Source organism: Canis lupus, chromosome 22 (assembly GCF_011100685.1).
Source record: "Canis lupus familiaris isolate Mischka breed German Shepherd chromosome 22, alternate assembly UU_Cfam_GSD_1.0, whole genome shotgun sequence".
Lineage (NCBI taxonomy): Eukaryota > Metazoa > Chordata > Mammalia > Carnivora > Canidae > Canis > Canis lupus.
The window spans coordinates 6,819,426-6,847,269 of NC_049243.1; the positions used below are offsets into that span (position 1 = coordinate 6,819,426).

General features: G+C 38.7%; 1 protein-coding gene across 3 annotated transcripts in view; it reads right to left on the reverse strand.

Annotated features, from left to right (window-relative positions):
• LACC1 (laccase domain containing 1) overlaps nt 1-27,844 on the reverse strand; it is a 181,659-nt gene that overhangs the window by 24,984 nt on the left and 128,831 nt on the right. For all 3 annotated transcript variants that reach the window (XR_005376271.1, XR_005376268.1, XR_005376267.1), the window contains one exon: nt 17,528-17,650. The gene's annotated coding sequence lies outside the window, so the exon portion shown is untranslated. The remainder of the gene's footprint in view (nt 1-17,527; nt 17,651-27,844) is intronic.

Sequence of the window (27,844 nt, forward strand, 5' to 3'; positions counted from 1 at the left end):
TTATATCAAAACACTTCATCATTTTTTTCCTACCTCTGAATAACATCTCATATTTAATGTCTAAGAATCAAAGAGATCTCAAACTCAATAATCTGACCGTTCTGCCATCTGCTGGAGAAATAGGGAAGTAGTGAAGTTAAGTAATGACCCCAGAGTGACTTCACTGAATCCATAAACACATTAGTCAACAAATGTTTATGTGGTTATTATTATTATTCATCATGTTTAGTCAAATCAAGGCACTTGGCACCATTAAGGCCCATACTCTTAGAATTAGCCAAACCTAGTCCCTGTCCTCAGAAGAGCTGTGAATTATTACATAATTAATAGCTCTCCTACAGAATAGTCATTTTCCAACAATCGATTCAACATACAGGACAAGGCAGGGACCTTTTAAGACCATGAGGTTACCACTTAGCTGGTTTTAGTAGCAATTTGCTTTATAATGATATTCTGACCCTAAGATGCTTGAGCTTTTCTGAGCATTTTCTAAAGAGAAAAAAGAGGATAGGAGGGTGAGGGAAAAGAAACTGTCTTATGCTTTACGAAGCCAAAAATAAAGTTTTGGGAACATTTTTTTCAGTTAACTGCTTAAGAGTGCCTAAAACATCTTGATATGAGAAAAAATAACATCTTTATAATCTGTCTGGATTTTTATCCATTCCTAATTTATAGCCTATCGAGAGTAGGAATGTGATAGTAAAGATGTGATAGTAATCATGCTAACTGCCACAGATTTGAGGAAAGTGACAGCCTCCTCAAATTAGCTTGAACAAAATGATGCTACAAGCCTATTGAATTGGCCATATATAGCCAAATCTGAATTCCCTTCTTCTTGCCAAAACCTACAGAGAAGAGGCAGCCATAAACCATGTAGGAGATACTGTGGTTGTTATTAAATATCATGTACATTTCAAGGAAACATGACTCTTTATGCCAGTGGATTCTGGTTGAAAGTACTTGATACAGAAGGACCATGCTCTTTTATGTTGAAAGGGGCTATGGGCTTGCCCTATTGCCATATGCGCTTTGATTTTTAAAGGACATAAAAATCTAAGAAAAGCCCTTCATAGTGTTCTAGAATCATTACTATGGCACAGAGAAAAAGTAGTGCCAACATATGTAACCAACATATTCAACTCTAACAGGGCCCTAGACTGAGATGTGGAGCACAGTAAGCTCCCATCCCTACTTCCTGCCATCTCCATTCAAATCTTCTTGCCCAAATCTAGGATGAACTGTCTGCCAGAAATAATCCTCATATTAAAGAAAGGATAGAAGCACCATCTTGAACATCCTTGATTGCAATCATCAATGGGTACATTTTGAATAGACAACTGCATGCGTGATGTTTTTCTAAATAAAATGAGAATTTCTATAGTCTTAACAATAGGCTTTAAAAATATGCCCTCTGGGGTATTTGTAGCTGCTTCTCCACTCCAACTTTCCCCCCAAAATTCTGATCTGCTGCAGCAACCTGAAAGGTCAATGCAGTTTCACAATTGACTCTTACAAATTCTAACTCTTATAAATTCCACAAGAGGACTCACAGGACATTCTGCCAACACAGGGAGGATGAGGAAGAACCAGCAATCACCAGAAGTCAGTATAGGTTCCTTAATATCAAGCAATGTCAGTCTAAACTCATTGTCCATTGAAATTGTTCCTACAGTGTAATTGCTGTGTACCTTAGTGACAGCAAAACATCCTGCAACTTTCTTCATGACAAAAGCAAGGTGAAAAATGAGCTGAATCTAGATATATTTGGACTAATACACATTGAGAGATACATACAAAAAGAAGGATGTTTCTGGAAGAAAGCTAAAATATCTGTCCTCTCTTACATTTTAATTAAAACTTGAGAAATAGAGAAGGTATGTCTTTGAGTTTGTCCAGTAAACATTTAACTGAGTATGCTCAGGACACGAGGCTATATGCTAGGATTTGGAGACAGCACTGGAGATTATGGAGAAAGCCTGACCTCTGGGAGCTTAGAGTCATACTCATTAATTATACTGATGATAGAAAGCCTGGAGACTAAAGACTGGACAAAAGAATCACAAGCAAACACCATGCAAACATTCATTGGGCTAAATTTTAGCAGGGATATATGTGAAGTTCTCAACTAAGACCAAAAAATATAACAATGTAGCGATACCACAGAATAGAAAGATATGGCTTTCTGTTTCATTAAAAGGACTCAATGGTTTTAGATAACCAATACAGGATAATGATATAATGTAGTTCCCCCAAAGCCCGCGCAGTGTTGGGGTGCATCATATGCATATATGGATCTAGATAAAATTGGCAACCATCCCTTTCCATTCTGTGTTGTGTCTACTGATACCAGGGTATTGTACTGTGCACTGGACACTACATATTAGTTGAGCCATAGACAAACAAGAGATCCATTGATGAACTAGAAACTATTGACCAGGAAATGTTATTAGTGCCTACTTTGTTTAAGTCACTGAGTTCTAGAGATGAATGACGGATAAGATATGGAGATGAATGTTCAATGAAAACAGAAGATAAACAGTTGATAAGATAACTCTACATACTGATAAGTACTACTTTAAAATCCACCCAACCATGTCCCATGAAGCACAATGGAAGGCAACTAGAGACTGGATGTCTAGAGTGGAAAGATGAAAGAGACGTGCAAATGTATTACTAAAATATAAGACGAATTTTCTTTTTTTTAATAATAAACTTATTTTTTATTGGTGTTCAATTTGCCAACATACAGAATAATACCCAGAATAACGCTCATCCCGTCAAGTGCCCCCCTCAGTGCCCGTCACCCATTCACCCCCACCCCCCGCCCTCCTCCCCTTCCACCACTCCTAGTTCGTTTCCCAGAGTTAGGAGTCTTCATGTTCTGTCTCCCTTTCTGATATTTCCTACCCATTTCTTCTCCCTTCCCTTCTATTCCCTTTCACTATTATTTATATTCCCCAAATGAATGAGGCCATATAATGTTTGTCCTTCTCCGATTGACTTATTTCACTCAGCATAATACCCTCCAGTTCCATCCACGTTGAAGCAAATGGTGGGTTATTTTAAGACGAATTTTCTATAGGAGACACTGTATTCTGTAAGGACCTGGAGAATAGAACCACGATGGCCAGTGAGAGACATGAAGACAGAATCAACTCAACATTAAGATCAAACTTCCTATAAATCTGGCCACTACAAAGAAGACAGTCTCCATCAAAAGAAGAAATGTTATTTACCAACCCACTTACCAAAGCGGAAGCTTCAAAATCCTGGAGGTCCATGGCTAAAGGGTTCAACCTCTGTGTCCCTGGGACTTTGTGGGTGCCTCTGTTATCACTTCTTACTTAGCCCACCTCTCCAATCCTTGAATTAACTTCATTGAAGTTAATTTCACTGAAACTACCCTCTCTAGTCTCCAGCTTCTATTCAGCTTCTCCTCATTTTTACCTGGTTCCTTAAGAAACATTCAGCTACAAGTGACAAGAAACTAACTCAAGTTTGCTCTAGCATAACAGAATCTACTGGTATGTGTAACTGGAAAGTCCATTGCTATACTGACTTCAGACACAGCTGGATCTCTGGCCTAGATTCTAGGGGCTCAAACAATGTCAACAAATCTTTTTCTCCATCATTTAGTGCATTTTCCTTTAACTATTGGCCTAATGATCAGAAAGCCCTCTCCATGTAGCAGGAAAGATGGCCTCTAGAATCCGAAAGCTACATCCTTTCATCTTGAGGAAAAAAAGAAAGAAAAATAATCCTATGTCGAGGAGTCCATATGTGAAGTTTCAGGGGAGGAATCTGATTGGTGTTGCTTGGATTATGTACAACCCCTGGACCAATCATGGTGAATAGTGATAGGGCACTAAAATAGTCTGAGTTTTGGTCATATATCCACTTCTTCTGTGAGGGTGGGCCAGGGCCTGAGGGCAGGGCACTTTTCTTCCAAAAGGCAGACGCTAGACAGACGCAACAGATATCTTCTATGTCTTGCGATTTCAGTAACTTCCTAAATGCTCCATGTTTCCCCCAGTTCATGCTTTTCTTTTCTGGAAAAATAGTTTTCCAAAATGGCAATTATAATTCTCTGTCTTCTCTTCCTAAAACCTTAGATAGCTCCTATTTGCCTGCAAGATAAAGTCACAACTTATTAGAATTTGGACTTTATCTACCTCTCAGTCTTATTTATCCCTCACTGCTCTCGTGGCCAAAGCTCTCAACATTCTGAATTGCTTGCAATTCCCTGAACATCCAAGATTGTTCTGTGCCTTCAACTCGTTTCTCACCTTCTACTTCACTCTCTTAATCCCACTAATTCCCTTTCAAAGTTAACCCAAGCATCATCTCATCTTCCAGCCCGTCCTGCTCTCCCTCAGGTAGATTTATCCATTTGGGCTGTGTGAATACCTCTGTCTCTAGCTTATGTATCCCCTTATGTGCCATCTCTCTGTCTAATACCTGGGAGTTCCTAGAGGGCAGGGGTTGAACCTTATTCATCCTTGTGTTTCTGGTAATTTACTGGCAGATAACAGGCACCTAAAAACAGTTTTAAGAGAGAGCAAAAGGGAGAGAGGGAAGGGAAGGAAAAAGGTTCCTGAGGGCCTTTCTTTTCCTCCTAGATAAAAAATAAATGTTGAGAATTATATTCTGGGTAAAAGGGCCTGTCTTGGTGGTCTAAGTCAAAGTAATGAGTAATAGAATTTCAGGCTCAGTCATGGTGGAAGGTAGATGCAGGGAACATGGGAAGAAGGGAAAAAATGGTCTTCATAATGTCTTTTTTTGTGTGTGAACCAGGTGGACCAACCACTCGCCCACCCATGCAAAGTGTGAGCCTGGCCACAGGCATGTGAAGCATCATCTTCAGTGATGTGCTGTGGCCACTCTGTTTCTGGCTCACTTCCAACTGGGCAAGCATGTGAAGAAATGAAAATGAATAGAGAATGTAAAAGGTGACCTAATTCTCTGCTGAAAGCATTTCCAATCATAGGTCTGGATGTATTTTAATTATACCTGGACACAGGAGCCCTCACCCAGACATAACTGAAGTCCCGCGTGGACTGTCACTGTGGCTGTAAAGATTTGTCTAAGCTTGTGGTTATCTCAAGAGCCTGACATCACACTGATCATTAAGCAACAGTGTGGAGGCGCAGCTGGGCGTTTCCATGGCAACCTGCACTGGGTTCGCCTGCAGAGCTTGGTAACAAGAGCATTTTATTATGGGTCATTAAGGGCAAAAGGCTTCATTTACATTATTTCCTGTAAAATCCTATTATTTCAGGTGTTACACTCCATCAATGCAGCTCTTCCAGAAGAAATCATAAATGCGGATTATTAAGTAGAGAAACAATAACAAGCTTTAGATAAACTGTAAACCACATTGTTCAATAGATGAGAAAAGCATTTCTCAATAGGGATGTGGGCTAAAGAGGCACCCAGCATTCTCTGAAGGCAGAGAATTCCTGTTTGGTTCGTTTGTTTGTTTGTTTGGGTTTTTTTTTTTTTTTTTTTTGAGAATTCTTATTCTAAAAAGTGAACCATCTTTCTTTTTATCATCTGTGCCCCAGGTCTGAGTCATACTTTAAGACTGGTAGATAAGGATTCTTAAGGATACTAAATAAGTATTGACAAATCTGGCTCTGCTGTTTTATACTTTAAATATTATTTTTTTGCGGTAACAACACTTAATACAAGATCAACCTTCGTAACAAATGTTTAAATGTATAGTATGGTAATGTAAGGCACAATGTTATATAGCTCTCTAGAGCTTATTCATTTTGCTTCAGTGAAACTTTATGCTTGCTGATTAGCAACACACCACTTACCCCTCCACCTGCCCCTGGCAACCACCATTCCACTCTTTGATTCTGCGAATTTGACTATTTTAGATACTTCACATTAGTGGAGTCATGCAGTATTTGTCTTCCTGTGACTTGGCCGGTTTCTTATCCTCACCAGGTACTGAGTCTTCAGTGTCTTATATTCCAGAGTAGCCTTCCTTTCCCAGCTCTGCCAAATCCAGGAAATGGTAGCTTCTGTCCGTGATCAAGTACTTAACACCCTCTCCCTTGTGTATCTGTGCTTGGGAATAAGGAAATTAGGCCTTCAAGCTGACCCAGCATCTTTCTAATAGCCCAGGCCCCTGGCCAGCATTGTAGGCTGACTTGGAGCTGATGGACAGTGATTGCCTTGGAGCTGTGATAACACCAAGTCAGCTTGAAGACAGGACCCCAAAAGGGCATTCATTCACTCTCAGCTCCACCTGCTGCCTATAATTAAGGATATCAATTCTACAGAGGCAATATCACAAATGCCACTAATATGCTCTAGCTTCCAAATCCCTGTGACCTAACAATAGTTAATTTAGCCTCTTCTGAATGGTCACAAGTTCTCTTACGATCAAAAAGACTCTGGGGGGTCTTGTATCCCAGAATGACAGCTGAGATGTAGAGATAAACAACAAAGGGTCTAATCCTTACATTTCCTGAGTTAATTTAGTATGGTCAGGAATACATAAAATGCTTCCCTTTTCAGAAACCCACTTGCCTAAATGAGTGGAACAATGAGCATGTCATTGAATTAGTTCACGATTTCACTGGCATTTTACACCACCCTCCAAGGATGGCGGTAATCAACTTCAGATGACCCAAAGTGGAGCATTGGCAGAGAATGGCTAATTGTCAATGGCTCACTTATAGAGAATAGCCAGATCATATTCAAAAAACAAAATACAAAACTATTCCTCTCTCAATGTCCACCAGAACTATTAAAACTAGAAAAAGTAATTTTTTTGTGTGTCAAATTCCACCTCCTAACTGTAGAATTAAGGAATGCTTATTCTGAACAGTATGAACTCTTCTTAGAGTTAAATGATACAAGGTAGGAGACAGGTGAATGAAGACAATCTGATGAATGTTCTGGGATGTATTTCCTGATGTACCAGAAGGACTATGGAGGTAAATTCAGCGCAGGCTTCCTGTCGAGCTGTGTGAGCCAATACACAGGACCTCCCATATACTTTCAAGCCCAGAAGATACTCTTTGCGGGTTATGATGGAGAGATTATTCTACAAGTTCCTTTTTTTGCCCCAGAAAAGAGGATCAGGTTAGCTTAGATTTGGAAAATGAGGTTATACTGCAGATAAACGATAGTGGACATGTAAACACATGGTGTATGTGGAACAGAGGTGAATATCAGGTTTAACTGGTGCTTTTATACCAGTGATTACCTGCTACTAAAAGAGTTGGGGCTATGTGAGTTATCAAATAACCCTTTAAGAGGATTCTAATTCAGGAAGTGCCTTATATGGGGAGGTGAATCTTCCAGCTCCCTAAATCAATAAGCATATAATTAATTAGAGTTAAAGGGAAGCAAAGTTCTGAGGACAGGGGTTTCACAAGCAACTCCCAACAGCTGGATTAAAAGATTGGTTTAACCACAAATTATTGTCCCAAGTCCCCTCCCTCACCTCCGGTATATGTACAGTTAACTTTCATAAAGGGTTTGCAAGTGAAGAAGAGCATTCCTTGGATAAAGATAACTGAGTAAGAATGATATTTATAGGGGATCCCTGGGTGGCTTAGTGGTTTGGCGCCTGCCTTTGGCCCAGGGCGCGATCCTAGAGACTCAGGATCGAGTCCCACGTCGGGCTCCCTGCGTGGAGCCTGCTTCTCCCTCTGCCTATGTCTCTGCCTCTCTCTCTCTATGTCTATCATGAATAAATAAATAAAATCTTAAAAAAATAAAAAAAGAATGATATTTATAGATAAAATTAACCCTTTGTAAACTACATTTTAAATTTCCTTTATCGGATTGGGGCAAGATGGCGGGAGAGTAGGGTCCCCAAATCACCTGTCTCCACCAAATTACCTAGAAAACCTTCAAATCATCCTGAAAATCTATGAATTCGGCCTGAGATTTAAAGAGAGACCAGCTGGAATGCTGCAGTGAGAAGAGTTCGCGCTTCCATCAAGGTAGGAAGACGGGGAAAAAGAAGTAAAGAAACAAAGGCCTCCGAGGGGGAGGGGCCCAGGAGGAGCCGGGCTGAGGCCGGGGCGAGTGTCCCCAGGACAGGAGAGCCCCGTCCCGGAGGAGCAGGAGCTGCACCGACCTTCCCGGGCGGAAAGGGGCTCGCGGGGAGGTGGAGCAGGACCCAGGGGGGCGGGGATGCCCTCGGGCTCCCGGGGACACTAACAGACACCTGCGCCCCGGGAGAGCCCCACACCCCGCGGCCGAGCTCCCTAAGGGCTGCAGCGCGCACGGCGGGACCCGGAGCAGCTCGGGGGGCTCGGGGGCGGCTCCGCGGAGGGGGCTGCGGGGCGGGAGCAGCTCGGGGGGGGGGGGGGGGGCTCGGGCGGCGGCTCCGCGGAGGGGGCTGCGCGGCCCGGGAGCGCGAATCCAACAGCGCAGGCCCCGGAGCACAGGGCGCCGGGACACAGCCCAGGATCCGGCCTCCCCCGGGACAGGCAGAGGCCGGGAGGGCCCAGGACAGCGAGGACGCTCCTGCCCCGAGCTGAGCAGATCAGCGGCCCCGCCCCGGAGCCTCCAGGCCCTGCAGACAGAGAGCTCCGGAGTTCCTGCGGGGGCTGAATTCAGGTTTCCAGAGCTGGGCCCGCCACTAGGGCTGTTGCTCCTGGGGCCTCACGGGGTAAACAACCCCCACTGAGCCCTGCACCAGGCAGGGGCACAGCAGCTCCCCCAACTGCTAACACCTGAAAATCAGCACAGCAGGCCCCTCCCCCAGAACACCAGCTAGACGGACAACTTCCAGGAGAAGCCAAGGGACTTAAAGTACACAGAATCAGAAGATACTCCCCCGTGGTTCTTTGTTTTGTTTTGTTTTGTTTTGTTTTGCTTTTTGATTTGTTTCCTTCCCCCACCCCCTTTTTTTCTCCTTTCTTTTTCTTTCTCTTTTTCTTCTTTTTTTTTTTCTTTTTTTCTTCCTTTTTTTTTCTCTTTCTCTTTTCTTTCCTTCTTTCTCTCCTCTCTTTTTCTCCTTTTCCCAATACAACTTGCTTTTGGCCACTCTGCACTGAGCAAAATGACTAGAAGGAAAACCTCACCTCAAAAGAAAGAATCAGAAACAGTCCTCTCTCCCACAGAGTTACAAAATCTGGATTACAATTCAATGTCAGAAAGCCAATTCAGAAGCACTATTATACAGCTACTGGTGGCTCTAGAAAAAAGCATAAAGGACTCAAGAGACTTCATGACTGCAGAATTTAGAGCTAATCAGGCAGAAATTAAAAATCAATTGAATGAGATGCAATCCAAACTAGAAGTCCTAACGACGAGGGTTAACGAGGTGGAAGAACGAGTGAGTGACATAGAAGACAAGTTGATAGCAAAGAGGGAAACTGAGGAAAAAAGAGACAAACAATTAAAAGACCATGAAGATAGATTAAGGGAAATAAACGACAGCCTGAGGAAGAAAAACCTACGTTTAATTGGGGTTCCCGAGGGCGCCGAAAGGGACAGAGGGCCAGAATATGTATTTGAACAAATTCTAGCTGAAAACTTCCCTAATCTGGGAAGGGAAACAGGCATTCAGATCCAGGAAATAGAGAGATCCCGCCCTAAAATCAATAAAAACCGTTCAACACCTCGACATTTAATAGTGAAGCTTGCAAATTCCAAAGATAAAGAGAAGATCCTTAAAGCAGCAAGAGACAAGAAATCCCTGACTTTTATGGGGAGGAGTATTAGGGTAACAGCAGACCTCTCCACAGAGACCTGGCAGGCCAGAAAGGGCTGGCAGGATATATTCAGGGTCCTAAATGAGAAGAACATGCAACCAAGAATACTTTATCCAGCAAGGCTCTCATTCAAAATGGAAGGAGAGATAAAGAGCTTCCAAGACAGGCAGCAACTAAAAGAATATGTGACCTCCAAACCAGCTCTGCAAGAAATTTTAAGGGGGACTCTTAAAATTCCCCTTTAAGAAGAAGTTCAGTGGAACAGTCCACAAAAACAAGGACTGAATAGATATCATGATGACACTAAACTCATATCTCTCAATAGTAACTCTGAATGTGAACGGGCTTAATGACCCCATCAAAAGGCGCAGGGTTTCAGACTGGATAAAAAAGCAGGACCCATCTATTTGCTGTCTACAAGAGACTCATTTTAGACAGAAGGACACCTACAGCCTGAAAATAAAAGGTTGGAGAACCATTTACCATTCGAACGGTCCTCAAAAGAAAGCAGGGGTAGCCATCCTTATATCAAATAAACTAAAATTTACCCCAAAGACTGTAGTGAGAGATGAAGAGGGACACTATATCATACTTAAAGAATCTATTCAACAAGAGGACTTAACAATCCTCAATATATATGCCCCGAATGTGGGAGCTGCCAAATATATAAATCAATTATTAACCAAAGTGAAGAAATAGATAATAATACACTTATACTTGGTGACTTCAATCTAGCTCTTTCTATACTCGATAGGTCTTCTAAGCACAACATCTCCAAAGAAACGAGAGCTTTAAATGATACACTGGACCAGATGGATTTCACAGATATCTACAGAACTTTACATCCAAACTCAACTGAATACACATTCTTCTCAAGTGCACATGGAACTTTCTCCAGAATAGACCACATATTGGGTCACAAATCGGGTCTGAACCAATACCAAAAGATTGGGATCGTCCCCTGCATATTCTCAGACCATAATGCCTTGAAATTAGAACTAAATCACAACAAGAAGTTTGGAAGGACCTCAGACACGTGGAGGTTAAGGACCATCCTGCTAAAAGATGAAAGGGTCAACCAGGAAATTAAGTAAGAATTAAAAAGATTCATGGAAACTAATGAGAATGAAGATACAACCGTCCAAAATCTTTGGGATGCAGCAAAAGCAGTCCTAAGGGGGAAATACATCGCAATACAAGCATCCATTCAAAAACTGGAAAGAACTCAAGTACAAAAGCTAACCTTACACATAAAGGAGCTAGAGAAAATACAGCAAATAGATCCTACACCCAAGAGAAGAAGGGAGTTAATAAAGATTCGAGCAGAACTCAATGAAATCGAGACCAGAAGAACTGTGGAACAGATCAACAGAACCAGGAGTTGGTTCTTTGAAAGAATTAATAAGACAGATAAACCATTAGCCAGCCTTATTAAAAAGAAGAGAGAGAAGACTCAAATTAATAAAATCATGAATGAGAAAGGAGAGATCACTACCAACACCAAGGAAATACAAACGATTTTAAAAACATATTATGAACAGCTATACGCCAATAAATTAGGCAATCTAGAAGAAATGGACGCATTCCTGGAAAGCCACAAACTACCAAAACTGGAACAGGAAGAAATAGAAAACCTTAACAGACCAATAACCAGGGAGGAAATTGAAGCAGTCATCAAAAACCTCCCAAGACACAAGAGTCCAGGGCCAGATGGCTTCCCAGGGGAATTTTATCAAACGTTTAAAGAAGAAATCATACCTATTCTCCTAAAGCTGTTTGGAAAGATAGAAAGAGATGGAGTACTTCCAAATTCGTTCTATGAGGCCAGCATCACCTTAATTCCAAAACCAGACAAAGACCCCACCAAAAAGGAGAATTACAGACCAATAGCCCTGATGAACATGGATGCAAAAATTCTCAACAAGATACTGGCCAATAGGATCCAACAGTACATTAAGAAAATTATTCACCATGACCAAGTAGGATTTATCCCTGGGACACAAGGCTGGTTCAACACCCGTAAAACAATCAATGTGATTCATCATATCAGCAAGAGAAAAACCCAAGAACCGTATGATCCTCTCATTGGATGCAGAGAAAGCATTTGACAAAATACAGCATCCATTTCTGATCAAAACTCTTCAGAGTGTAGGGATAGAGGGAACTTTCCTCAACATCTTAAAAGCCATCTACGAAAAGCCCACAGCAAATATCATTCTTAATGGGGAAGCACTGGGAGCCTTTCCCCTAAGATCAGGAACAAGACAGGGATGTCCACTCTCACCACTGCTATTCAACATAGTACTGGAAGTCCTAGCCTCAGCAATCAGACAACAAAAAGACATTAAAGGCATTCAAATTGGCAAAGAAGAAGTCAAACTCTCCCTCTTCGCCGATGACATGATACTCTACATAGAAAACCCAAAAGTCTCCACCCCAAGATTGTTAGAACTCATACAGCAATTCGGTAGCGTGGCAGGATACAAAATCAATGCCCAGAAATCAGTGGCATTTCTATACACTAACAATGAGACTGAAGAAAGAGAAATTAAGGAGTCAATCCCATTTACAATTGCACCCAAAAGCATAAGATACCTAGGAATAAACCTAACCAAAGCTGTAAAGGATCTATACCCTCAAAACTATAGAACACTTCTGAAAGAAATTGAGGAAGACACAAAGAGATGGAAAAATATTCCATGCTCATGCATTGGCAGAATTAATATTGTGAAAATGTCAATGTTACCCAGGGCAATATACACGTTTAATGCAATCCCTATCAAAATACCATGGACTTTCTTCAGAGAGTTAGAACAAATTATTTTAAGATTTGTGTGGAATCAGAAAAGACCCCGAATAGCCAGGGGAATTTTAAAAAAGAAAACCATATCTGGGGGCATCACAATGCCAGATTTCAGGTTGTACTACAAAGCTGTGGTCATCAAGACAGTGTGGTACTGGCACAAAAACAGACACATAGATCAGTGGAACAGAATAGAGAATCCAGAAGTGGACCCTGAACTTTATGGGCAACTAATATTCGATAAAGGAGGAAAGACTATCCATTGGAAGAAAGACAGTCTCTTCAATAAATGGTGCTGGGAAAATTGGACATCCACATGCAGACGAATGAAACTAGACCACTCTCTTTCACCATACACAAAGATAAACTCAAAATGGATGAAAGATCTAAATGTGAGACAAGATTCCATCAAAATCCTAGAGAAGAACACAGGCAACACCCTTTTTGAACTCGGCCACAGTAACTTCTTGCAAGATACATCCACGAAGGCAAAAGAAACAAAAGCAAAAATGAACTATTGGGACTTTATCAAGATAAGAAGCTTTTGCACAGCAAAGGATACAGTCAACAAAACTCAAAGACAACCTACAGAATGGGAGAAGATATTTGCAAATGACATATCAGATAAAGGGCTAGTTTCCAAGATCTATAAAGAACTTATTAAACTCAACACCAAAGAAACAAACAATCCAATCATGAAATGGGCAAAAGACATGAACAGAAATCTCACAGAGGAAGACATAGACATGGCCAACATGCATATGAGAAAATGCTCTGCATCACTTGCCATCAGGGAAGTACAAATCAAAACCACAATGAGATACCACCTCACACCAGTGAGAATGGGGAAAACTAACAAGACAGGAAACAACACATGTTGGAGAGGATGCGGAGAAAAGGGAACCCTCTTGCACTGTTGGTGGGAATGTGAACTGGTGCAGCCACTCTGGAAAACTGTGTGGAGGTTCCTCAAAGGGTTAAAAATAGACCTGCCCTACGACCTAGCAATTGCACTGCTGGGGATTTACCCCAAAGATTCAGATGCAATGAAACGCCGGGACACCTGCACCCCGATGTTTCTAGCAGCAATGGCCACGATAGCCAAACTGTGGAAGGAGCCTCGGTGTCCAACGAAAGATGAATGGATAAAGAAGATGTGGTTTATGTATACAATGGAATATTACTCAGCTATTAGAAATGACAAATACCCACCATTTGCTTCAACGTGGATGGAACTGGAGGGTACTATGCTGAGTGAAGTAAGTCAGTCGGAGAAGGACAAACATTATATGTTCTCATTCATTTGGGGAATATAAATAATAGTGTAAGGGAATATAAGGGAAGGGAGAAGAAATGTGTGGGAAATATCAGAAAGGGAGACAGAACGTAAAGACTGCTAACTCTGGGAAACGAACTAGGGGTGATAGAAGGGGAGGGGGGCGGGGGGTGGGAGTGAATGGGTGACGGGCACTGGGGGTTATTCTGTATGTTAGTAAATTGAACACCAATAAAAAATAAATTAAAAATAAATAAATAAATAAATAAATAAATTTCCTTTATCTAGGATACATGGTATACTTTTTGTGTGGACTACTAAAATAAAGTTTGTATGTTTAAATATTATAAACAGAACAGAACATATACAAACCAGATTGGAGGAATATAGATATTTTAGACACAATAATGACAAACATAAAAGGAGAGAAAATTTTTAAATAAAACTCAATTCAATAAAATGAAAAGATTTTTTAAAATTTAGTGGTAGTGTTTACTTCTAAATGTGCTGTTCCATTGTGAACTCTTGGTTTCTGAATTGTAAAAAAAGTTGTAGTGATATGCTTTACTGAAAATAACAATGGATTAATATTATAATAGTTTGAGCAAGGTGAGCTAATCTAATTAACTTGTCTATTATGTCCTAAAATATTAAAAATTAAAATAATCCTGCTCTGAATTAAAGGGCTGAGCTGCCTGTGGACACGTATCAGAGAAGATTCATCTCTTTCACTTACTTCTCTTACGATTAGTTCTGAAGAATATCATTATGACCACTTTGCCAGGTCTGTCTATCCTCAGTTTCTGAAGAAATAATCACCTCATCCAGACATGAAAGGCCGTCATATTGCCATTTGGCAGTACTGGACCTATGAAAAACTAAAAAGTGCTATTGAAAATGAAAGGCCCTATTATTTCAATTTTTTGGCAGGGGCAGTTACTTGAATGATCTTCCATTCCTTTTTTTAATGTTTAGCCATTTGTGTATGTAATTTTTTAAAAATTTAATTAAAGTGTAGTTGACATATTATATTAGTGGCAGATGTGCAACATAGTGATACCATAATTATATACGTTACAAAATGTTCTGCCACCATACAAAGTTATAATATTATTGACTATATTCCCTATGCTGTACTTTTCATCCCCATGATTTATTTATTTTATAACTTAATCCCCTTCCAATCTTGGATTGGATGAAATGGTCAAAACAGTATACTTATAAACATCTTTATAGGCTAACTGGGAACAATTATCTTCAATGTTGATTAACAAAGAGATCTATAATTAAAATTCTGAGAGCTATCTATGCAGAGGAACAATTTTATATTGTTCATATAGAGCCTGAGTCTCAAGAGGTTTAAGGACCTCACAAATATATCTAATGATTTTCTGCAGCATCTTAATAAGGTAGTAGGAAACTGGCATTCTGGCTCTGTAGCACAGAGGAGGATGCTAAGCCATAGTAGTAGGTGTTGCATTTATACTGATAATCCACTGGGTGGGTCATATTTCATTTTTAATTTTATTTTTTATAAATTTTATTTCATTTTTAAGGACCTCAGATTCACAGAACTGAATTGCTTATGCTCACTAGTCCAAAGCCCACTATTAGCATCCATCCAAAGAAAGTCCTTGATTTGCCCTATTACTTTTCCCTTCATCTGTATCTTCAATCCCATCCCCCCTTCCTACTCTCCTAGAAAAATATATAAAAATATGTGCTGTCTTAAGAATACCTAATGGGAAAAGAGATAGTCTCTTTCACAAATGGTATTGGGAAAATTGGACAGCTACACGCAAAAGAATGAAACTGGGCCACTTTCTTATATCATACTGAAAAATAAATTTAAAATGGATTAATGACCTAAATGTGAGCCTGAAACTATAAAAATACTAAAAGAGAGCACAGGCACTAATATCTCTGACACTGGCCATAGCAACATTTTTCTAGATATGTCTTCTGAGGCAAGGGAAATAAAAACAAAAACAAACTATTGGGACTACAGCAAAATAAAAAGCTCCTTCACAGCAAAGGAAACAATCAAGAAAACTAAAAGACAACCTACTAAATGGGAGAAGATATTTGCAAATGACATCTCTGATAATGGGTTAGTATCCAAAATATATAAAGAACTTATACAACTCAACACTCAAAAAACATATAATCCAATTAGAAAATGGGCAGAAGATATTAATAGACATTTCTCCAAAGAAGACATATGGATGTCTGACATTTTTAAAAATGCTCAACAACACTGATCATCAGGGAAATGTAAATCAAAACGACAATGAGATAGCACTTCACACCTGTCAGAATGGCTAAAATAAAATTAAAAAAAAACAAGAAACAAGCATTGGCAAGGATGTGGAGGAAAAGAAACTCTTGTACACTGTTGGTAGAAAGGCAAATGGGTATAGCCACTGTGGAAAACATTATGGAGGTTCCCAAAAAAATTAAAAGTAGAACTACCCTACCCTATGATCCAGTAATCATACTACAGGATATTTACCCAAAGAATACAAAACATTAATTCAAAAGGATACATGTACCCCTATGTTTATAGCAGCATTATTCACAATAGCCAAATTATGGAAGTAGCCCAAGTGTCCATTGATAAATGAATGGATAAAGAAGATGTAATGTGAAATATATGTATTTTACTCAGCCATAAAAAAAGATGAAATGTTGCTATTTGTAACAACATGGATAGAGTTAGAGAGTAGAATGCTAAATGAAATAAGTCAGGCAAAGAAAGACAAATATCATATGATTTCACTCATGTGTGGAATTTAAGAAACAAAACAAATGAGCAAAGGGAGAAAAAAAAGAGGGGCAAACCAAGAAACAGACTCTTAACTATAGAAAACAAACTGGTGATTATTAGGGGGTATGTGGGTGGGGGATGAGTGAAATAGGTGGAATAAACAGTACACTTGACATGACAAGCATTTAGTAATGTACAGAATTGAATCACTATATCGTACACCTGAAACTAATATAACACTGTATGGTAACTATACCGGAATTAAAATTAAAAACTTAAAAAAAAAATGTGTCCTTTCTGGTCGACCATCTATAAGCATATGCATTTATGGCCGAGCAATTTTGCCCTGGAAATGTACCTCAGAAAAAAAGTTTGTGCACATTCATAAAGAATTACATAGTTATTTGTTTATCACAGAGTTGTTTGGGAGTAGCAAGGGAATGGAAGCCAGCAGTATGTATCACTAAGTGAATACATACATAAAATATGGTTTATAGATATGACTGCATACTATGTAACAGAGGTAATGAATTAAATTCTAATACAGTAGCATGAGACATGTATTAAACAGAATGATATCTAGGCACAATGTCATCTAGGTAAAATTTTCAGACCACGTGTATAAAACAATGCTAAATATTTCTCAGATACATGTTTATCTCTCATTTTAAGAGAAAACTTATAGTTTATCAAGAATGAAGGGAAGAAAGGAAAGAAAAATGTAAGGGAAAGTGGGGAAAAAAATCAGTCAAAGGGTCTATGGATGTAATTTACTAACTTTGTACCAACACAATGCTAAGTTATTATAATCATTATCTTATTTCAAACTTATGAAGTAGATACTGTTGTTCCCCTACTAAAAGTTGAGCCAAATGAAGCTCAAAAAGGCTAAAAATATCACCTAAGAGTTCACTGCAAGAAAGTGGCAGATCCAGTTTACAAAAGCAGATCTGGCCCACTAGTCACCAAGTCAATTTTAAACCACTCACCTCTGAGAGCTGTTTTTGGTAGAGGCAAGATTGTCCATTTTCCTATAGCCAGTTTCCTCTGTTCTATACTCTACAATTTTACACTCTGCTTTCAACTGTTAGTTGTTTTTGTTTCCCAAATTCCTGGAAGTGAATATAAAAAGTAGTAGACAGAAGTTTAATAGACCTTGTTATGCTTCTGACCAAAAAAATAAATACACTTGCATCTGATTTATACTTTAATGTCTCAATAATTAGGTTAGCATGAGTTGATATGGAAGAAACCAATATGCCTAGATACACTGTTAAAATTTAGTTTCTGGACAAGACAATAGAGTGATTCCAGAGTGGTGGCTCATCTGCTATCCTAACATACCTAAAAATCCTACTTGACCATATATATCATCTCTCTTTAAACTTTATAGATTGTTCTTAGGAGATTACTAAGGTTCTGAGAGTGGATGCTGTGTTTCTTAGTAATATAAGCTATTGCATATTTTGTCTTTAAAATATTAAGGAAAATATTAATTAAGCTGAATAATCAATTAAGTTATTTTCTTTGAAGTTTTATGTGATGCTTCCAGGTTGTTAGAAATTAAATTTAACAATGACAAAATCTCTTAGATATTAAAAAGAGGGTGCAAAATGTCAGGTCATACACTCATAGTTGAGTTGATTCTTTCTATTCTCTATAATTGCCAAATGGAAAAAGCTTTTGGAGAGCTCTAGCAGAGATAACATAAAACCTGCTTCTGATCACTGAAACAACAAGAAAGATGAGAATGGTGACATTGATGACATCACCAAATAATATAATGCTTGAGATTTTTACTTTTCAATTAATTATGTTCAGTATGCAACCAGAGAAAGAAATAGAAAACTTAATTAGGAAGCCACAATAAAAAGTACTACTTATTGATAATCTCATATGAATGCTCAAAAGCTAGGAGGAAAAAAAAAAGAGACGTGGATGGAACTAGAGGGTTTTTTTTTTTTTTTTTTTTTTTGGAACTAGAGGGTTTAATGCCAAGTGAAATAAGTCAGTTCGAGAAAGACATACTATATGATTTCACTCATATGTGGAATTTAAGAAACAAAACATGTACATACATAGGGGAAGGTAAGTAAAAATAAAATAAGATGAAAATAGAGAGGGAGGCAAACCATAAGAGACTCTGAACTCTAGGAAACAATGTGAGGGTTGCTAGAGGGAGGTGGTATAGGGTAACTGGGTGATGGGCATTAAAGAGAACACTTGATGTAATGAGCACTGGGTGTTATACGCAACTGATGAATCATTAGATTCTACCCTGAAACTAATAATACGGTGTATGTTAACTGAATTGAATTTAAATAAAGAATTTAAAAATTAAATACATATATACATACATAAATAGAATGCCTACTTACCATTAAAAAAAAAACCTAGAAAAAAAAGAAATTTGGGGGCTGAGGTGAGAGAGGACATGAAATGATGTGAAAAATGTTATAAATGAATTTTGAGATTCATAGTTCCAGAAATATGAAAGAACTGAATAATAATGAGAGGACATAATTAATATTATCTCTTGAAAATTTACTGATACCTATTTTAAAAATTCTATATTTCCACCAAGAAGAGTCTAATTAAAGAATTCCACATGGACTTCATTTCTTTAGGTAAAAGAATGATTATGTTTTGAGGGTTATGAACCTCTTTTACAATTTTGGCAAAAGTTCTGTAACATCTTTTTCCAAAACACACATTCATGCCCATTTTGCATAAAATTCCAAAGGCTAATAAACCTAATACCCAAGGACTTAGACTACAGAGGTCAAATTGATAGGATACATAGCAACTCAGTCTAAATTTTTCCTACAAATTCTTTTTATAAAGTTTTCTAAGAAACAACTTGACATTTACCATCTTTCTGGGTGCACATATAGAATGAAAACCAATCATCTTACTTCAGGCAAGGTCCAATTTTGACATAATTAGATTTTGTTTATTTTACCGGAGCTGCCACTGAGTTTTGCAAATTGCAGACATCATAATGACACTTCCAGGAACTAGTGCTGAAGGAAACGAGGTATCTGGTTACCAAGAAGGCTAGTGAAGCCTTGCACTGTGGAAGGAGGCAGTATTATCAGGGGTTCTATCAAACTAATAGAAAGAACTGAGAGTTCATCAAACCTTAGTTCAAGCTTTTTGAAAAAGGAAGTCTAGATGAGTGCTCCAATAGCATAGTTGACACTCAATTAAAATATTCTTGTCCAACCCCACGTCTGGTACATCATTAGGATTTAATGCAATCATGTCTTGAGAGCAAATAGAAATGTTATTTCCCACGAGCACTGAATCAAATTAAGAACATTCGTAAAGCTATGAAATCCATTCCTTGTGTCTTGGGATGCTCTAATGAGAAGCATTTATCTGTTAGGAAAAGCTTTAGACCCACCTGAATTTTCATCTCTGTTCCTTGGGATGTCACCAAACCAAAGATGCAAATGAGACCTAAGATAACATTAGATTCTGTTCAGTAGGCTCAGACACGACTAATGAAGGATGTAATTTTGTATATTCAGGGTTTTTTTTAGTTGCTACTGTGTGGGTGATACTTAAAGCAGTGTGGCAAATGTAAGGTAAAAGATAATGAGAAGCAGGAAGATATTGTGAAGCTTGAATATGAAATCAGAATGACTGGGTTTAGTCCCTGGCTCTGTCATTTGGTAACTATGTCAGCTTGCACAATTTCTCTGGGCCTCAATTTCTTCATAGGTAAAGTGAAGATATATTGTTTATCTGTTAGGGATTTTCTGGGTTTTTGCAGCTGTCGTCACAGCAAGGTATGGTTTTCTCTACATTGCAAATATACTTTAAATTTATTTTTTAAAATTGAACACCAATAAAAATTAATTTATTAAATAAAAAAAATAAAAAAATTTATTTTTTATATTCATTATAGTGATCGATACATACAGTTTTAAAACTCAAATATTACTATGAGGTTTAAAACAATAACTATGAAAAAAGTGGCATTTTTTTCCCAGATTCCTGATCCTCAGGGGTAGCCATATTAACCTTATTAAGCCTTATTAATAAGAGTTATTAACTCTTTTAACTCTGTTTATTTGGTCCTTCAAGTTCACTTTTATAATATGCTTCTATCTATTTTTTGGTTGTTTTCCAACATTTTGTTACTACATATTGAATTTCCAAATTGGTATATGAGAATTTACTCTCCTAAGCTACTCTCAACACATACCTTCCTATTCATTCCCCCCCAGTCATATCACAATTTGTGATTAAATAAGTATTTAATGCTTATATTGTTATGACAATAAAAATGTTCAGAGCTGAGCTATGTAATTTAGTATGATTCTATTTTCTTAGGCAACTTTCCCTCTCTCATTTGTTATTTTTATGTTTTACATATATATTCCATCTTCTATTTACTTTTTATTAATTCCTTTTCCAAATCTCCACCTGAAATAGCCACTCAACATCATCAGATGCATCAAGTGATACCAGTTTCAGTTTCTCCCTTCCCACAACCTTCCTATAGTCCTTTGTCTTCTGGTTCCAATCTTCACTTTTTCTAGGATCCTTGAGGACTTACCCTCACCGGCAGGCTGGTAATTCCCTTTGCTTCTCTCAAGCCATGTTTCCAAAATCAATTTCTTTCTTTCTTTCTTTCCTTCCTTCCTTCTTTCCTTCCTCCCTCCCATCCTCCTTCCTTCCTTTTTTCTTAATAAAGTAGAACACATCAACTTGTTGCTTCCCAAGAAATTGTGTGTAAAAAGTGAATGTTTGAGACAGACTACATCTAAAAATGCTCAATTGAATGTTTGTTTGGGTATACAATCTAGGTCAGAAAATAGTCTCTTGCAGATGAAAAGGCATTGTTGTAATATCTTCCAGCTTTCAATGTCATCCTTGAAAGATTGATGCCATTCTAATTCCCAGTCTATCATGTGACCTGATTTTTCCTCTTGGAAACTTAAATATGTTTTATTGTTCATGAATGTAATGACATTTCAGGATGTTGTGAGTTGTGCTGTCTCTTTCATTTTATCATGTTGCTGTGCATTTGAAGAACTCTTTTGTCCAAATACTCATGTTCCTCACTTCAGGGAAGTTTCTTTCAATTATTTCTGCAATAACTTCCTCCCCTCTGTTTTCCATTTCCTTTTCTAAGATGGTTGGTTTCAGTTTTCCTTTTACCCATCTGATCCCACGTTAAATAAACTTGGTATCTCCACATCCAAATTCTTGGAAAGGAAAGGCACAACCATGCTGACTTCACAAGGACTCTTCAGACTGGCTGGTTGGCCACTGTTAGTCCCAACACTGAGCTCTCAGTAAGGTTATAAGGATCCAGCTATTCCTAATCATTTACATAACCAAGCAGAACAGATATTCTTACTCCACCCTCTTTTTTATTTTTTTCCTTCCACTTTCCTTCCTCTTCTCCCTCTTTTTTTCCCCCTTTGTCTTCTTCATCCCTCATAGGGATGACCATTTGATTCTCCTCTTCTTTTACCCTTTTTTTTTATCTTTCTTAAACTTTACTATCTACCTGTATCCTAACCCTGCTGGCCATCTGTCCTCATTTCAGTTCTATGGCCTCCCACCTGTCCTCTCTATAGGCTCACCTGTCATATTAGTTATAGCTACAAACCTAGCATTCTGGAACTAGAATTTACTGATGAGGAATTGGGCCCAAAGAAGTTGGGCTGATTTGTTAGTGGCAGTAGGACTCCAATGCAGATTTGCTAACTTTGGAGTTTTTGAACTTCCCATTACATAACAGTTCAGGGAACCTCAACACAAACCTTTAGGCAATGCTCCTATGCATTTTGTAGTACAAATCCCACTGAAAAGATGGATTTTTACATTGTGCTTGAGTTAATAACTAAGTCTTTAAAGAGTAGCCCCTATATATTCCAGAAGTAAAATAAAACAAATAAGAGTTTCTAGTAAATGCTAACATTTATTGAACACTTACTATGTGCCATTCATTTTTCATATGTTATCTTATTTAAGCCATATATTAACTTTATGTAATAGTCTCATAAGCTCTGATTTCAATATGATAAAAGGCAGAGAAATTAATTTCTTGTCATAGAGACATAGGAGGAACTTATTCATAAGTCTGTCTGTTTCTCAAGTCCATGCTGTTAACTAATCTATGGTGCTTCCTGACAAACATTGTTTATGGCATTATTGTAGCCTGCTAGACAAGCTCAATAATCCAAGAGCATGCACAATTATAAAATAGGCTTCAAAGTATTCATATCCCCTGAGGCCTATTTAGCAATACCTGCTTCTCCCATTTCTTTGTAAATCTTTAGATTCAGGGAGGGACAGATCTCCCCAGGCCCATGTATATCCTTATTCTGAGCCTTCCCATTCTTATGGAAAAAGGTAAATATAGCAAAAGTAGAGTGTTCCAGATTGTTTCCAGTCTGGCTTACTTCTTTTCAGATTAAAAAAAAACATTTGGTGAAGTGATATTTTTAAGGTTATTATAATAATTATATCCAGCAAGCTTCTTAAGGTTTATTTGAAGTGATTTGCATCAGTCCAAGCTCCTGGTCTGCTCTCCAGGTTTTTGTGATTGCTGTTTTGAGCTATAAATCTAGCTTGGCTAATGGAGGATAATAAGCAAAGTGTCCTTGCTTTCTCTCCAATATAACTCAGCTGTATATTACAAAACCTTGATTCTGCCTTTAGACATGTGTTGACCAGCTTGTCAGAATTTCCATTGGCATTGTATATGAGGGTGGGCGGAACTGCTACAATTTAGATGTAAGTGAATTAAAAAAAAAATCTTTCAAGTGACTTCAACCCCCTGATTCATTTTCAACTTGGAAAAAATACCATATACATGGTGGTCTATGAGAGCTATACTTTGGCAAGCACAATTTATAATTCATTATCCTTTTTTTTTTTGTCAAGGCAATTTTTAAAAAGCTATTTCTGTCCTCTTTCAAATTGACATCTTTCTTCTTTGACTGCCATATGAGCTTTATGCCTTATTTTCAACATCTTTAGGGTATTTTTTTCTATTGCTTTAAAGTGTAATGAACTATGTATCAGATATTGTAAAATATGTTCTAGACTTCCAAGCAAGTTAAATCTATCACCTGTTTCATAACAACTAAGGAACCCAGTGAATGTTCTGTTGTAATCTCCACAATAAGAAATAGTACTTTATGTTAATAGGCTCCCAGGGTATTTCAGAGCCAGTTTGGAATCCAGGACAAACAATAGCTTTACTGTCAGCCTTGACACCCCCCACCTTGACACCACCAGGCAAACCACAGGATCTGTGCAGAGTGAGGGTTAGTAAGGTCCCTGAGTATAGTAGGTTGTAAAGTGCCTCCCAATTATATTTGTCTAGAACCTCAGAATGTGACTTTATGTGAAAATAAGGTCTTTGTAGAAGTACTTATTTGAGATCAAGTCATACTGGATTAGACTGGGCACTAAATCCAATGACTGATGTCCTTATAAGAGGAAAGACAGGGACACAGAAACACAGGGAAGAATCAGGGATTAGAGTGATGCAGCTGCAAACCAAGGATTGCCAGAAACTAGGAAGAGGTAAGGAAGGCCCTTCTCTAGTGCCTTCAGAGAGAACATGACTCCATTAATACCTTGATTTTTAACTTCTTGCCTACAGAACTTTGAAAGAATAAATTTCTATTATTTTAAGTCATCCAGGTTAGGGTAATCTGTTACAACAAATCTAGAAATGAATACAATAAGGAACTCCTGAATGATGATATTGAAAAGGCTTGATCACAAATAAGAGTGTCCAAACACTGGGCAGCCTGGGTGGCTCAGTGGTTTAGTGCCACCTTCAGCCCAGGGCGTGATCCTGGAGACCCAGGATCGAGTCCCATGTCAGGTTTCCTGCATGAAGCCTGCTTCTCCCTCTGCCTGTGTCTCTCCCTCTCTCTCTCTGTTTCTCTCATGAATAAATAAACAAAATCTTTAAAAAAAGACTGTCCAAACACTTAGGATTCCTGGGTATATGCCTTTAAACAACTATGCATTGCTGTGGGTAATAAGAATGACTAGAGATGTCGCATACAGTGACCAGAACTGGGATCATCTCACTTCAAGCAAAGGGTGGCTGCTAAGGCAGTGACGAAAACCTAAGGTTGGTCTGAACCTTGGAATGTAGGATTTGAGCTGCAAAGGAAGGAACAGACTTCACAAATATTCCAGGATGGAAGAACCTCAGCAACCTGTTTATCTTCTCAGCTGCATCAGCACATGTATACATAGGACAGTTGAATCCAGTCTGATAATTTTGTAAATAGTTCAACTACAGTAAGTGGAAAGACTTTTACTATGAATTACAGGAAGGTGTTCATTGCTGTGGGAAATCCAAGCTCAGGAATGCAGCCAGATTCCACTCCGTTTGAGGAGTACCATTTCACACTGGAAAGCACATGGACTTTGGTATTGATGAGACATGTGTCAACATCCTGGCCCCTTCACTTTCTGATTGTAGTATTTTAACAAAATGCTGTGAGCCATGATATCCTCACTTAAAATGGAAATAAAATGTATCTACCTTATAAAGTAGTTGTAAGGATAAATTGAGATAACATATGCGAAACAGGTGGCATACAGCAGGTGCTCATTAAATGTTACTTCAGTCCCTTCTGTTCCTGGAATCCAGGGAACTAAACAATAATTGCTCTCTTCCTTTCTTGCACACTTGGATCCTTAAGAAACTAGACGGGATGTGATTTCTAAAGAAATAATGAGGCTATGTTTGGTTACTTATGCTTGTATGATAATGAAATTCATATATTGTTTCCCTATTTTATGGTCAAGGATAAATTATTTTTAATAGTCATGCTTCACAGTTATTTATAAGGGGTGTTCCAGAAGGCAGTGATTTAACTCAGAAGCAGACCTCAATGCCTCTATGGTGAGGAGTTAAATTTCCTTGGCAGCTTTGAGCTCCTCTTCTAGAATTGAAGTGCTGGTAAGGCAAGAAATTACAAACGCTATTCTTGTAAGCAGCTTATTGGTCTTAAGACTATGATAGAACAAAGATATCCTAAGGTAAGAGAGAAAAGGTAGTAGTTGAAACTTTACTCTTTACTTCTGGAAAATCATAAATTCTTCCCAAATTAGTAACTCCTTGCATAGACTTTTGCAGCCCAAACACTCAAGGCTTTTAGAAAAGAATGGTTTTCAAGTCTGGATTCAACCTATGACCCAACACCAGAGCGTCTGTCAGGCTCAACCACATAGTGCCTCCCAGTGTCTCTTCTGCATGAGTCTCCTCCTGTCCCTCTCTTGATAACAATGAAATTAGACCAAACCTTTGCCTCTGAATTCTCATGTGTGTGTGGTGGTGGTGTTGTGTGTGTGTGTTTTTTTTTCCAGAGGAGGAGGTTACATTCTGATCCTACAATAATTAAATCAGAAAGGAACGATGGAGGACGTTTGCTTTACTGAATCAGGTGAGATAATGGTTATCAAGTCTGGAATTCAGCTTGCTGGAAAGGGAAAGGGGGGCAGAAGAGTGGGGAAGGATGAGGGAGAGGGGAAAGGAGAGAAGGGACAGACAGAGGTGAGGAGCGCAGGCAAAGAAGAAAAAACTATAATACTGAAGAAAGAGAATGTGGAAGGAGCACTTTAGGGGGTTGTTTGGCAAACACAGCTCACCTTTCCTATGCCCTCCCTGGTCTAAACTTGTTACCTCATTTCTTCCTATCTACCACAGAGTGAAATACTGCAAGCAATGACCTCTCAGAGCTTAAATCAGGTCCTGTAATTAGTTCATTATGTGCTTGCTAGAGGCTTTGCTTAGAAGAAATTATGTCCAGGACAATAGCTGACTAACATACAAAATACATACTAAGTATTAGTCACTGTCCTCACAACCACCCCTGAGGAGATAACTATTTTTGTTTTTGACTTAGAAAAATGAGGTTTAGAGAGATTAAGAAACTTGCTTAAGGCCTTATAACTAGTAGAACCAGCATTCAAACCCAGCTCAGTGATTCAATACCCCATGCCTTTAACCATCAAGCCACACTGCCAGCCCTAGAATAGAGAAGAGACTGGAATGTTCTCCCTGGGCACAATTCAGTAGCAGTGCATGGGCCTCAGTCCCTGGAAAGAGTGTGGTGAGGGGTTTGCTTGAAGAAGCAACAATGTTTTCTCATTCCTCACGTTTCCTTGGACAAGAGATTTTTACTCACTTTCTTTTATTTATTTGACAGAGAGAGAGAACAAGCAGGTGGAACTGCAGGCAGAGAGTGAGGGAGAAGCAGACTCCCTGCTGAGCAGGGAGCCCAACTCAGGGCTTGATCCCAGGACCCTGGGATCATGACCTGAGCCGAAGACAGATCCTTCACTGACTGACCCACCCGGGCACCCCTTCCACCCACTTTCTAGGAGGGAAAGGGTGGGAGGAGCATCCTTGCTTCTTTCTACCTCCTTCACTGGCCTCCTCAGAGGAAGAGGAACAAATTCTCTGACGTGGAAACGGAGCAAGAAAGAACCCAGTGCATTTGGCCCCACAATTTGATTTCTCCTTCCCTCAGCCTGTTTCCAGTTTACTCACTGGCTCCTCACTTTTGTGGTAAGCTTTCCAGAGCAGTCTCTGTCCCTGGAGGGGAAGTTCTCCAGGATGGTCCTGCTGAGTCAGGAAACAGGAAGGCAAGAATTCCTAATTGTGGACTGAAGCAAGCCCATTTGGCCGCACATGTGGAGCTGTGCTTTGCAGCCATTTTTATCAGTAAGAAAACTGATGGTTTTATCTCCATCTCTCTGGCTCTTCGGTCTCAGTTCCCAACTTCCTTAATTCACAATTACCTCAATTCAAAGTGGGAACATTAATACCACTACGGGATTGGCCTAACAGTTAAATGAGGTAAAGTATTTAAATCTCTTTCCTCCTAGCAAGCATTTAACAATTGCTTCCCCCCCCCTTTTCTCCTTCTCTTAGTCACAATCTAACTTTATGACTTGTTTTCACTATAAATATATTTCTTCCATCTTGTAATCTCTCATTGGAAAGATTTAATTCTATTCTTATTATATCTCATAGGTTTTGGCAATAAAACTATATTTGACCAAATAAGAAGTCTTACAGAGTTGGTATCTTCTGTAAATTTGGTCTTCACATCTTAAATCTTTGAGCATATTTATCCCATTGGAAGCATCTAATGTAATTGTTTTTAGCAGCATGTAATTTTTTAATCACGCAATTGGATTATAATAATTAGGCTCTTGAAAGGAGCTGCAAAGTAAAAATTTGAACACATAAAATAATTTAAACCTTTTAGACTTCAAAGTTATTATTTTGGGCTTCATTC